This window comes from Elgaria multicarinata, chromosome 10 (genome assembly GCF_023053635.1).
Source record: "Elgaria multicarinata webbii isolate HBS135686 ecotype San Diego chromosome 10, rElgMul1.1.pri, whole genome shotgun sequence".
NCBI classification, from domain to species: Eukaryota; Metazoa; Chordata; class Lepidosauria; order Squamata; family Anguidae; genus Elgaria; species Elgaria multicarinata.
The window spans coordinates 83,937,775-83,950,559 of NC_086180.1; positions in this window are offsets into that span (position 1 = coordinate 83,937,775).

Consider the following 12,785-nt stretch of genomic DNA (forward strand, 5'->3'; position numbering starts at 1 on the left):
GCAGAGAAGCTTGCTGGCCTTATACTGGAAATATAAATATATTTTAAAAGTTCCTAATATTGATGCTAAACCCCCAGAATAATGAGATCCAATGTTCTTCAAGGAAAATATTCCAATTAGATGTTCTAGGAGGGAATTGTTCTCAAAGCTTTATCTAATTAGCACACCTCTAGCAATTTTCATTGCAGCTCAATAAAGTTTCATGTAATGATGCTGATAGAGTTGCCTTAGATTTGCCTGGGCATTTATTGCTTTTCATCATCCGAGAATGCACTTTCCTTTGCACAGTGTTTCCCGCTTCATGAACAAGCTTCCATTATGGGTTTCCAAATGTTTAAAACGTTCCGAAGGAGGAAGTAAGTGGCACCCAGAAGATATCTGGATGATATCTAAGACAAAGAAAATTATAATGAGAAATCACTTTTGAGCAGCCTCACTTCCAATATTGTATTATAATCTATTGTATATCTTTCCTCCCTCTCGGTGTAAAGACGAGAGCAGTGACCAAGCTGATGTTATAAGTACAAATGGAGAATTAGGTCATGTGAAGCAGGGCTGGGTGGATGTCAGACTTGCTGGATTTACTTTGACTAAAACCCCAAGGGTTCACCAACTAGAGTCTGGGGCAAATAGCGACTCAGTGCAGCAGATCATAGAACCATAGAATCATAGAATAGTAGAGTTGGAAGGAGCCTACAGGGCCATCGAGTCCAACCCCCTGCTCAATGCAGGAATCCACCCTAAAGCATCCTTGACAGATGGCTGTCCAGCTGCCTCTTGAAGGCCTCTAGTGTGGGAGATGTATGAATAAGGAACAAGGGTGCCTCTGAACATATGTTTCACTCAAAAATTTGCTTTCAGTTCAAGAACTGTGCTCACATTCATTTCATACGCAAACACAAAAATCCATTTCTGGTTCTCAGGCCTGCCCTGCTAAACCCACCCATCCCGATAAATCCCTCCACATGCTTTCAACATCTTAGCAGCCTAATATAGAAGCAGGGAGTGAGGGGAGAGATTTTTCATTGGCCCCATTCAGACAACACACTAAACCATGCTGCTTAACCACAAAATGGTTAATGGAATGGAATGCATTAAGGTTAATGCATTCCATTAGCCATTTTGTGATTAAGCAGCATGGTTTAGCGTGTTGTCTGAATGGGCCATTGTTGCTTTTCTTATACAACTGGGAGTCAGAAACCTTTACTACAGATCACCTAGAAACCTACCGGTACGTTCCAATATACCATAAGTGTATGTGCCATGTTTCTCAAAGGATTTTTCATACAACAGTGTGCTTTACATCTTTCCTGGCCCCTTGGACATGAAGGCTGGACCGGAGGTGGAGTTTGCACTTCACAGACCCAGTTGTGTTCCAATTGCTCTCACCAACTCTGATTCCAGTATCTTACTCTTCGATGCAAATAATACATTACAATACATTGTGTGTTTTCTTACCCATTCCACCCCCTTTTGGAAACAGCTGTGGGGGGTGAGGTGAAACAAGTATTTGAGCCTAAAACAGGAGCCAAGGGCCAAATTCGGCCGGCCTGCCTGCCTGGGGTCCCAATTTGAGGTTTCCCAAATGGTCACACCTCCATTCCCCTGGCATCACTTCATTCCCCCAACCATCTATCACTGAGTGGTTTCCAAGACTTGGTGCAGTTTTTTCCCCATTCTAAAAGGTCAGAAATGTCTCTCCTGCAGCTTAGTTACTGGCAATAAGGGCTGTTAGCCAAAACTAGCTTGACTCACACAGACCATCTGTGCGCTAGAACTTTATTGCTCAGTATCATACTTTTCCGGCTTTGTGTTTATATATCCTCCAATGTGTCATACCTCAAAACCTTCATGCTGTGCATTACCACGCATCACCTTCGTGTTTTCTATATAGAGATATGCTGGCATTTTTGGCTCCAGCCATTTTTGCTTTTGGCCCTGACCACCCCGGGAGTGCAGACCCTGAGAGCTTCTCCAAAATGCACTTACATCGTTGGCCTGAAAGAGGTTTAACACCTCTGACCTAAACAAAAACACCCCACCTGTAGCTCTGCTTTCTCAATAATAATAATAATAATAATAATAATAATAATAATAATAATAAAGTGAAAGCCAAATGGATCAAAGGTCTTATTTTGCCAAGCCCCTAAATTAAATCTTTCAATTATTTGTCTCCCTTTAAATAGGGTGACCATATGAAAAGGAGGACAGGGCTCCTGTATCTTTAACAGTTGTATTGAAAAGGAATTTCAGCACAACTTAAATTGTGCGGGGGGGATCCGCACATCGCTCTCAGAGCGCTCTCCAACCCAGGTCGCTCTTACCCAGGCAGCAGGAGGCTGGCGGGGAGGAGGCGGCGGCGGCAGCAAGGACACGCCCAGATTCCCCAGCCGCCGCCTCCACCGTCTCTTCTGGCTGTAGTGCACACTATCGTTTTGGGGTCGTACTTGGGGCGCATGCATGCGCCTTCAGTACGGCGTGTGGAAGGGCCCCTGCTGAAATTCCCTTTTCTACGCAAGATACAGGAGCCCTCTCCTCCTTTTCATATGGTCACCCTACTTTAAAGGTTCACTTACTTCACGGTAGGGCTGGGCCTGCTAAGTTATTTGGATGTGTGTGTGCTTTCAGACCTGCTAAAACACAGAGGTGGTGACTTAGGACTCATGCCCCTGAAGGTGAGAGCTGCTGGCCAAACTCATGTTTTGTTCTATCGTTTCCATGCGCCAGTAGATTCAGGCAACTCTGACAAGAATGATTACCTCTCTCACTCTCTGTCTTGCTATTTCTACCACTTACTGATAAATGTGATACTATTGGGGGAAAATGCAGCCCAAAAAAATTAACAAGGAATACTCATATGGGGTGGAGGATGGAATCTTGATCTTGTTTGGAAGTTTGCAAAGCCTGGACGCTTAGACAGGACAAGCCTGCCACCTAGAGGATAAATCCAGGACGCGGCCCAAGCTTTGCCTAAGCACTCACCTTCTTTTCCAAGATTTCGATGAAATGACAGAGGGAGTCTTGAATGTCAGGCAATTATCGCAAATCATGTTATGACTGTATTAATATTTCAGTCACACTGCACAATTAGAAGGAGAGTGCTGTATGCCAGGCAAGTCAGATTATAGAATTGCCAAGGCTTTTTCCAACACGGAAGGCAGTTGAAATTGATTTTTAATGTTCAGTGTTTTAATCTCTGTAAACCACCCAGGTTGCTTTGGCTGTGGGGAGGGATGATGATGATGATGATGATGATGATATAAAATCCCCAGTATAGTTTACATTTGTATGGCGCTGCTACTTTCCATCCCAAATTGCAAGGATATCCCTCCCATGTACTCAAACGGAAATGGCTGGACCCCAGAGGCAGCATTGCGCATCACTGTGAGAGCCAGTACTCTCATTAAGGTTTCACAAGTAGGGCATGAATGTGACGGCTATCCTGTTTCTCCTGAGAATCTGGTTCTTAGAGGCATATTGCCTCTTAACATGGAAGTTCCACTAATGAGCCAATCCAATGCATGTTTGAAAAGGGGGGGGGGAGGTCTTACAGCTCCCAGCATTTCCCAGGCTGCCATGTTGATTTAGCCAACCTATCCCCTTCCCAATGAATTGGCTTAATCTTTAAAGGCATCAAAGCAATAGGCAATCATCACCACATCTTGTGATAGTGAATTCCACAACAGAAATAATTACTATAATTTAAATCTCCAGCCTTTGGTCAGCAGCCTTCTTCCCCTGGCCTCATCCCCTCTGCCAGAGAGGGTGGAAAAAAACCCTCATAGATTGACAGGTGATAGGCGATAAGATAATAGAGAAGGGCTTTTTCCTGCTTAGCACTGAAAAGGGCTCCCTCTCTCAGTGCTTAGCAAGGGAAAGCACTTATATCCAATTAGCCACTGATATATATTTTTCTGGATGATGAGCAGGAATGGGCAGGAATTTGCTGAGTGATTCAATCCGGCTTCCTTCTGAGTCTTGTCCTGCTTGTGTCTAAGTAGTCATGCAGAGGCTTGCCCTGCTCACTTGTGCGTAGATATGTTCATGCTTTCTTCGGAACAGACATGCTATTTGAAAGGGCTGGGAGCAGGGCCGGTGCCAGACTATTTTGCGCCCTAGGCAAGGCAAGCTGCTTGCACACACACCCCAAAATTGCGTGGAAGTCCTAACGTGTGCGCCGAGTGGAGAGCTGGGAGAGCCTCACTTCAATTTGGGACCGAGCTGTCTGAAATTCATCGGGACTTACTTCCGTGCGAACGCAACCCGCTATGCATCCTGGCGTCCCGATCCCCTCCACATGTTTATTCGGGGGAATAAGGCTTCCGAGTAAGGAGGCATAGGCGGATCGGGCCACACTGGTGCCTCCCGGTGCAACGCTTTCTCAGATGCAAGTCCCGTTGATCCACACGCGCAGGATCGGGAAGCAGGAGAATTTGCCTTGCGAGGAGTCCACAAGTCCCTAGCTTGCCTGGGGAAAGGGAGAGGGAGTCCTGCTTGCCTGCCTGCCTGGACATCGCGGCCTATTTGAGGAGAGGAGAGGTGACCCACTGCCCTTTCCTCGGGAGTAAGGCAGAGGCGGGCTTGGGCCAGGGTCGAGCTTGCCACATGCTTTTTCTTCTTCTGGCGGCGGCCTCCCGGCTCTGGGAGGGCGGCTTCCAGGTGGAAGCCTGAACATGGAGCCGCCGCCCCACCCCATCGTCCCTCGCTTTGCTTCGGCTGGGCGGGAGCGGGTCGCCATCTTGCCCGCCCAGGCCCAGCTGAATCCTTGGGCTGGGCTGGCTCACAGCCAACAGTGTGCGTGAGTGCTGCGCGGCACCCGGCGCCCCTCTTAGCTTAGCGCTCTAGGCGGCCGCCTGAGCGCCCTCTATGGTAGCACCGGCCCTGGCTGGGAGATCAAGTCCAGCTTCCTTCAGAATCTTGTTCTAGAGCAGTGTTTCTCAACTTTTTTCCGACCGTGGCCCCCTTCCGACCTTGTTTCCGTCCTGTGGGCCCCCCATCCTACTGGTAGAAAGGTAGCTATTTAAATGTTTTGTTTGTAAATAGAACATGTTTTATTTATAATTTTTATAATTTATACAAAAAACAATTATATAAAAATTTATACTTTAAGTATTTCTCGATCAATGTGACCCTTGTGCTTGATGACCGGAAACAAGATTTTTTTTATATCCGGTTCTATTGCTGTGAGGGATAACCAAAGATGACCTCTGTCCATTATGTTAAGGCGATTCCACATTAGGCTGAGTAAATAATTCACACAACTAAAGCCAGATTCTACCAAATACGAAATAGGAAATGCCATGAAAAACAATTTTGCTTTATCCCAAAGCTGTGGAAACTTTTTAGATATTGTACTCTTTATCCAAAAATGGTGTTTTTCTTGACTGAAAGTTAGTTTGGCTGCTCTGTCGCTCTGTAGCTCTATGAGCGGTTCTTGCAAAGAAACATCAACGTCAGCAGCACTCACAGCAAATGGATCAACTACCCAGGCCGGAATATCCGTGTCCAGCAGATCATGGAAACGAACTTCCATATCATTATAAAGCTGCTTCAAATGATCCACATACACAATTATTTCATCATCTTTCAATTCATCACTAACTGCTACCAAAGAGGAAAACTGGGCGAATTCTCGACATCCAATATTGGTGGCATACAGCTTGACTTTCCCAAGAAACCCTGTAATAATCTCCTCGCTTGAAAAAAGGTCACAATTCCTTCCCTGTAGTGGTTTGTTTAACAAATTGAGCTTTTCGAAGACATCACACAGGTAAAATAGATCACATTTAGCGGAGGTCATCTTTTCTTCCATTTCCTTGCCTGTGAAAAATGTCACAACTGAGTCCCACAAAGCAACAAAACGACAAAGGCTTTGGACAGCCAACGGACGTCTGTATGCAATAATAAGCTTATGAAGTCTTCGTTATTGTCCTCGCAAAGCTGTCGAAACAGGTGGTCTTGAAGTGCATTTGATTTAATGTAATTTACTGCTTTTATTGCAATCTGTAGAGACTCATGCAAGCGCCCTGCTAGCTTTTTTGAAATCAAGTTTTGAAACCTCTGTGGCCCCCTAGTCTCATGCCGTGGCCCCCCATTTATGAGATTTTTACCTGTGGCCCCCTTGGAATATCCGGGGGGGCAGGGGGCCATATAGCCCCCAGTTGAGAAACACTGGTCTAGAGGATTGCTTTGCTTACTTCTGAGTAGACATTCAGAGGCTCAGTATTCAGGATCCTCTTAGTTGGTGTAGTAGATATGATGCCCAATGCTTACTTCCAAGTAGTCATGCTTCCTACCATAAACTGATAGCAATGGAATGAGGGGTGGATTTTCAGCCCCATCCAATTTTGCCCCTAGCCCTGTCCACTTTGCCCCCACCGACCACTGGAATGAAAGTCTAAGAACTTCCCTGAAATGGAATCCTAGGCCTGAAGGAGGCTTTCCACCCCTGATTTCAATAGAACTGTAACCCAAAACTTATATTTTGAATTAGGGAGAACATTTTCTCTTCCTCACACCATCCACAATTTTATAGACCACTTTCATGTCCTCCACTTGTATACTATGACGGGGTGGCAGAAGGTGGATCTCTAGATATTTTCGTAATTCAACTCCCAGCAGACCCTGCCAGTATGGCCAATGGTCAGGAATGCTGGGAGTTGAAGTCCAAAATATATGAAGATCTATTTTCTGCCTACATTTGATCTACAAAACTGAATAGCCTCAAGGCTTCAGCAGGGTTACTTGCCATCACTTGTTGTTATCCTTCAAAAGGAAAGGAGTGGAGCCACTATGACAAGAAGCAGAGCGTAGGAAGACTGAAAGCTTCTGAAAAATACAAGATTCCCTCTTTCTGTGTCCCACCAATGTGGTAAGAGAAGGAATCTGGAAGGGAGGTGAGTTTTTCTAAAAGAAGACCTATCACATCCATGTAGGTCCACAACTCTGTAGTATTCAGGTGAAGCCACTTATGAAAATTATTCTATCCAGATCAAAAAAAAAGTCTTTTTTCCCCATTCAAGGAAAACCCAATCTTCCATGCTAACTCCCACTTTCTAACTCCATCAATGTCAATGTTAAATCTCCCATTTGCATTAAGTATTAAAGCGTGTTCATTCTTTAGGTAACAACCATGTTAGATATGTCAGTGCTGTTTCTGCAGCAGTGGGTACATTTCAAAGCCCAGGCTCAATCAAGCTCTCTTATCCATGTATGACAAAACAGTTACAAAACGTTTGGGGAGAAGACCATTTGCTGCTACTAGTCTTACAGTGGTCAGAAAGGAGAGAGTAGAAGAGCACCAACCTTTCACTGACCTTGCGGAAGAGGTGCAGAGGCAAAAAGGAGGAAAGGAGTCCATGCAAGGAAAAGAGAGAACCTCCAAGATGTACTGAATTATAATTTCTTTAATCCAATACAGTTTGATTAAAATCTTTGTCAGGGGCAATGTAAAACAAAACACACAGGGATTCACAAACTTTAAACTGAAACAGCAAGGTGAATAACATGGAATTCCACGCATCTTTAAGGGGGGATCTACACTACTGCTTTAAAGCGCTTTATAACAGTTTTGACAACTGTTGGGGCCCAGGACACACTGCATATACAGGTTTCAAAACGTTTTCAAAGCGCTTTAAAAGCAGTAGTGTAGATCTCCCCCTCTGAGGCTTTTCTTCTTACCCTCTGTAGGATAACTGCTAATGGCAAAAAATATGTGAAACCCACCCCTTGTAGTTTCCAAAAAGTATCAGCTGAATTTCACCTGATTACAGGTGAAATCCTATACTTAAGATAGGTCAAGGTTGTTGTTGTTGTTGTTTAAAAAACCCAAATTATTTACAACCGGATATGGGTGGAAGGAAAGTGCAGGTAAACTTTCCGGTAGCACACCTGGTGTCTGCTTCTTCTTGCAAAGAATGCTGAACAGGCTGGACCTTGGTCTGATCCGGAAAAAGCACTTATGATCACTCAACACAGATTAGTTATGCTATGACTGCTGAAATATTCTGAGTATGCACACTTGCTTTGAAAATTTAGCACAGGGTGCTATTTTAAAACATGTGCCACTCAGAACTAGTTAGTTCACCTCCTGCTTTGAACAACAAAAGAAAGTTAGTTGTTATGAATATCTCCTGCTCTTTACAAGGGGGCAAAATACTTGTTCGCGTTAAAAATGCATACATGGTCTCCCATACTAGGGATTTTCAGATGTGCCCTCATGATTCATAACTGGAATGTGGAACATATCACCAAGAAACTACTCTCGACACATCATATACACAGAGAGAAAGAGGGGGAGAGAGAACAGGACAAATGGAAAGGAAACCATCTCTTTCACAAATATAGTACTGGCAGAACAAATACTCCAGGGTGGTATTAAGGGGGGTGCTGTTGTAGTCATGTCCTGCGTGTGGGCTTTCCATATGCGTCTGGTTGGCCGCTGTGGGAACATAATGCCTGAGTAGATAGACCTTCAATCTGATCCAGCATGGCTCTTCTTACATTCATAAATGCCACTCTTAAGTCACATTAGGTTCTGCCACTGAATATTTTTTTTTAATTTTTCCTGGGTTGTCATCATGAAGTTCGAACCTAGAAACTCTGAATTGTTTAGAGGTTAAACAATTGAGAGTTGATGAGGTATTCCTGGGTTGTTAAATGAAATCGAAAGTGACCAGTTTGCTTGCTCCCACTAGACATTGGCAATTTCTGGGTTAAACAACCCAGGAATTGCAATTACATGCAAACCAGGTCAGAGTGACTTCAAGAAGCAGAGTTTGTGAAAAGCCAGCCCAGGAAAGCCAGTTTAGAATGTTTTCCTTACTTCTGTTTTAATGGTTAAACTAAGTGCTGTTGGTTTTGGAACTTGTGTGCAAGGAAGAGCAAGAATACTTCATTTTCATGTATAACTAATACACCATACTACTATCTTTCCAACATGTACTCACTCCTAAGAAATGCATAACATTGTGCTGGAAATATCTATATTATTATTATTTTATTATTATTTATTTATATAGCACCATCAGTGTACATGGTACTGTACAGAGTAAAACAATAAAATAGCAAAACCCTGCCGCATAGACTTACATTCTAATAAAATCATAATAAAACAATAAGAAGGGGAAGAGAATGCACCAAACAGGCACAGACTAGAGTAAATCTAACAGTATAAAAGTCAGATCAAAATCAAGTTTTAAAAGCTTTAGAAAAAAGAAAAGTTTTTAGCTGAGCTTTAAAAGCTGCGATTGAACTTGTAGTTCTCAAATGTTCTGGAAGAGCGTTCCAGGCGTAAGGGTCAGCTGAAGAAAATGGACGAAGCCGATCAAGGGAAGTAGAGACCCTTGGGCAGGTGAGAAACATGGCATTAGAGGAGCAAAGAGCATGAGTGGGGCGATAGTGTGAGATGAGAGAGGAAAGATAGGAAGGAGCTAGACAGTGAAAAGCTTTGCAGGTTAACAAGAGAAGTTTATATTGGATTCTGAGGTGAATTGGAAGCCAATGAAGAGATTTCAGAAGTGGAGTAACATGGTCAGAGCAGCGAGCCAAGAAGATGGTCTTAGCAGCAGAGTGGTGAACAGAAACCAACGAACTGATGTGAGAAGAAGGAAGGCCAGTGAGAAGAAGGTTGCAGTAGTCCAACCGAGAAATAACCAATGCATGAACAAAAGTCTTGGCAGAAGAGACAGACAAAAATGATCGAATCCTGGCAATATTATACAGGAAAAAACGACAGGATTTAGAATACGGTAGTGTAAGGTTTATTACTCAAATTCTACCAGACCGATTTGCTCATTTTTGTTTAAAACTGAAGCTTGAGCAGTGTAGAGAATTCTACTCTGGGAATTCTCTCTCTCTCTCTCTCTCTCTCTGAGTGAGAGAGAGAGAGAGAGAGAGAGAGAGAGAGAGAGAGAGAGAGAGTGCGTATTTTAAAATCTTCTGTCATGGCAGGATATACATTATTAGCAGAAATAAATATTGGCAATGCCACCTCACAGTCAACTATGTTAAAGGCCACTGAAAGATGTAGTAAGAGTAACAATGAGTGGTTCTCCAGTTTACACGCACCACTCAATCAATCCCTAAAGAAACAGGCTGCAAAGAATTAGTTTAGGCATCACCCAGTGGGGTTTTCTTTTAAACCTTGTTTTCTTTGAATAGCAGTCCTCACCATGCCATCACTCTAAAGTCCTCTCTATTCCAAAAGTGGATTGCCAAGTGTTGATGCTGAAGCCACAGTTATAAAGCCCCCTTGAGTACATGAAACTAGTAGTGTGGTCTCCTGGCACAAGCAACAGTTTGCATTGTAACCAGGTCAGAAATTGACCTTGAAGGCTCCATGGATCTGATGTCATCCAGGCGTATTTGTGGAGCGGCAATACAACATGTTCCAAAACCTTACCAAAAATGTAGATTGGAGACAATAGCCTATGACTGGGAAATAAGCATCAAGGGGTGGTTTCTCAACCTGGGCTGAACAGGGTTGGGTATTTGCAATCCTACCCCCCTATATTGACAATCTGAACCAGCAAATGTGTGGTTTAAGCACAGGCATAAACTGAGTTCACAAATGGTTTCATATTATCTTCTCAAGGGTTGCAGCAAAGGTTTGTTGTTTATTCGTTCAGTCGTTTCTGACTCTTCATGGTTCCAATCCTGAGCACTAGAGTAGCAGTACTATGCTGGAGTCCTTTAGACAATAAAATAACATGGAAATAAAAAGTAATAAAGCGAAATAATAAAATGAAATGAAGGTGTGCATGCTTCAGTTTTCTTCTCTTTTTTTAAATAGCCAGACCAGTTATTTTGTAGGGATAAAAAGGTTACATGCTGTAAACTGGGAATTTAACAATGAACGTTTAAAAACTGCCTGGATTTCTAGTTATTTAACCACTGCTAATATTCTGCTAAATATTTAGCAAAAGCATAGCAAATCCAGAGAGAATTTTGGTCTCTTATTCCTTGAGAAGAGTATAAGAAGAGCCCTGATGTATTAGACCAGAGACCGATCTAGTCCACCATTCTGTTCTCACAGTGGCCAATCAGATGCCTTTGGGAAGTGCAACCACACCTCTCATGTTCCCCAGCAACAGGTAGAGAGAGGCCTACTGCCTTCTGAAACTGAACAGAGCCATCACGACTAGTAATCTTGACAGCTCTATCCCCCATGAATTTGTCTGATTTCCCTTTAAAACTGTCAAAGCTACTAGTTTGTGGCAGCTAATTCTATAGTTTAGTTATATGCTGTACGAAGTGTTACCTTTTGCCTGTCTTGAGTCTCACACCATTCAGCTTTATCGGATGATCGCAGGTTCTAGTATTACGAGAGGTGAGCGGGGGACGACGACATGATAGAGGTGTATAAAATTATACTGTTTTAATTGTTTTTAGTGATTTTAAATTATATACTGGTATTAACTTGATTAATGGTTTAATTTGTTTTTAGCTGTGTATATTTATTGTTTTATATTGTATAATTTTATCCGTATGCCACCCTGAGATCCTAGTGATATAGGGTGGGATACAAATGTTTTAAATAAAAAATAAATACATGTTTTGGAGCATAATTTTATACACCCCTATCATGTCTCCCTTTGCTCACTTTCCCCCCTCTAATATTTATTTATTACATTTATATCCCGCCTTTTTTCCTCCAAGGAACCCAAAGCGGCGTACATAATCCTCCTACTCTCCATGTTATCCTCACAACAACCCTGTGAGGTAGGCTGGGCTGAGAGTCTGGGACTGGCCCAAAGTCACCCAGTGGGTTTCCATGGCCAAGTGGGGACTAGAACCCGGATTTCCCGACTCCCAGTCCAACACTTTAGCCACTACACCACACTGGCTCTCAATATTGTGACCTTCCCTCATAGGGAAGTTGCTCCAGCCTCTTACTCATTTTAGTCGCTCTTTTCTGTGTCTTTTCCAGGTCTACGATATCTTGTTTGAGGTGTGTGGTGACCAGAACTGTGGTCACATAAAAGATCTTATGATATCGGCGGTTTTATTTTTAATTGCTCTGCCAATTAAAAACAACATAGCTAAGCAGCCACTGTGTCACTCACCATGAGAGAACTCTAAAAGGGCTCTAATGTGTTTTGGTGTGGTGTGGTGCTACTTATTAGTTCATTGATGTACCCACAGAATTTGAAAAAGAAATTGGATGGGTGGGGGGGGAGAGAGAAAGGAAGAAATAACCTTACCTGTACAAAGATGTGTCATCAAGCATTGTGAAAGGGAAGTGGAACCTGCATCCATTTATGTAAAGCTACCAATACCTTCATCACAAGATAAAGGCCCAGTGATATAACTATTCCTCAGGTGATCAGTTCTGAAGGGGGGGGGTACATTGACTAATGGAGGGTGGAAGCTGGTGGATAGCACGGGCAAGTTGCAACCCGGAGATTCCCCCTTCCTTTTACCTTTAGACCTGTTGATGAATTGGGGGCTGAAGCAACTGCGACGTAACAGACCCTTACGCTACACTAGGCCCGTCGCATAAACCCTTCTCACCCATAAACCCACCCATACCAGATGGGTGTTATTAAAAGCCCCTGCCAAAGGAAGTGAGGCAGGTGGCTACCAGGAGGAGGGCCTTCTCTGCTGTGGCACCCCGGCTGTGGAATGAGCTCCCTAAGGAGGTTCGCTTGGCACCTACGTTATATGCTTTTAGACGCCAGGTGAAGACCTTTTTATTCTCCCAGCATTTTAACGGTCTATAAATAAATTTTAACTTGGGTGTTTTAAATTTGTAATTTTGCATTGCTGCTGTTTTTATCTGGTTG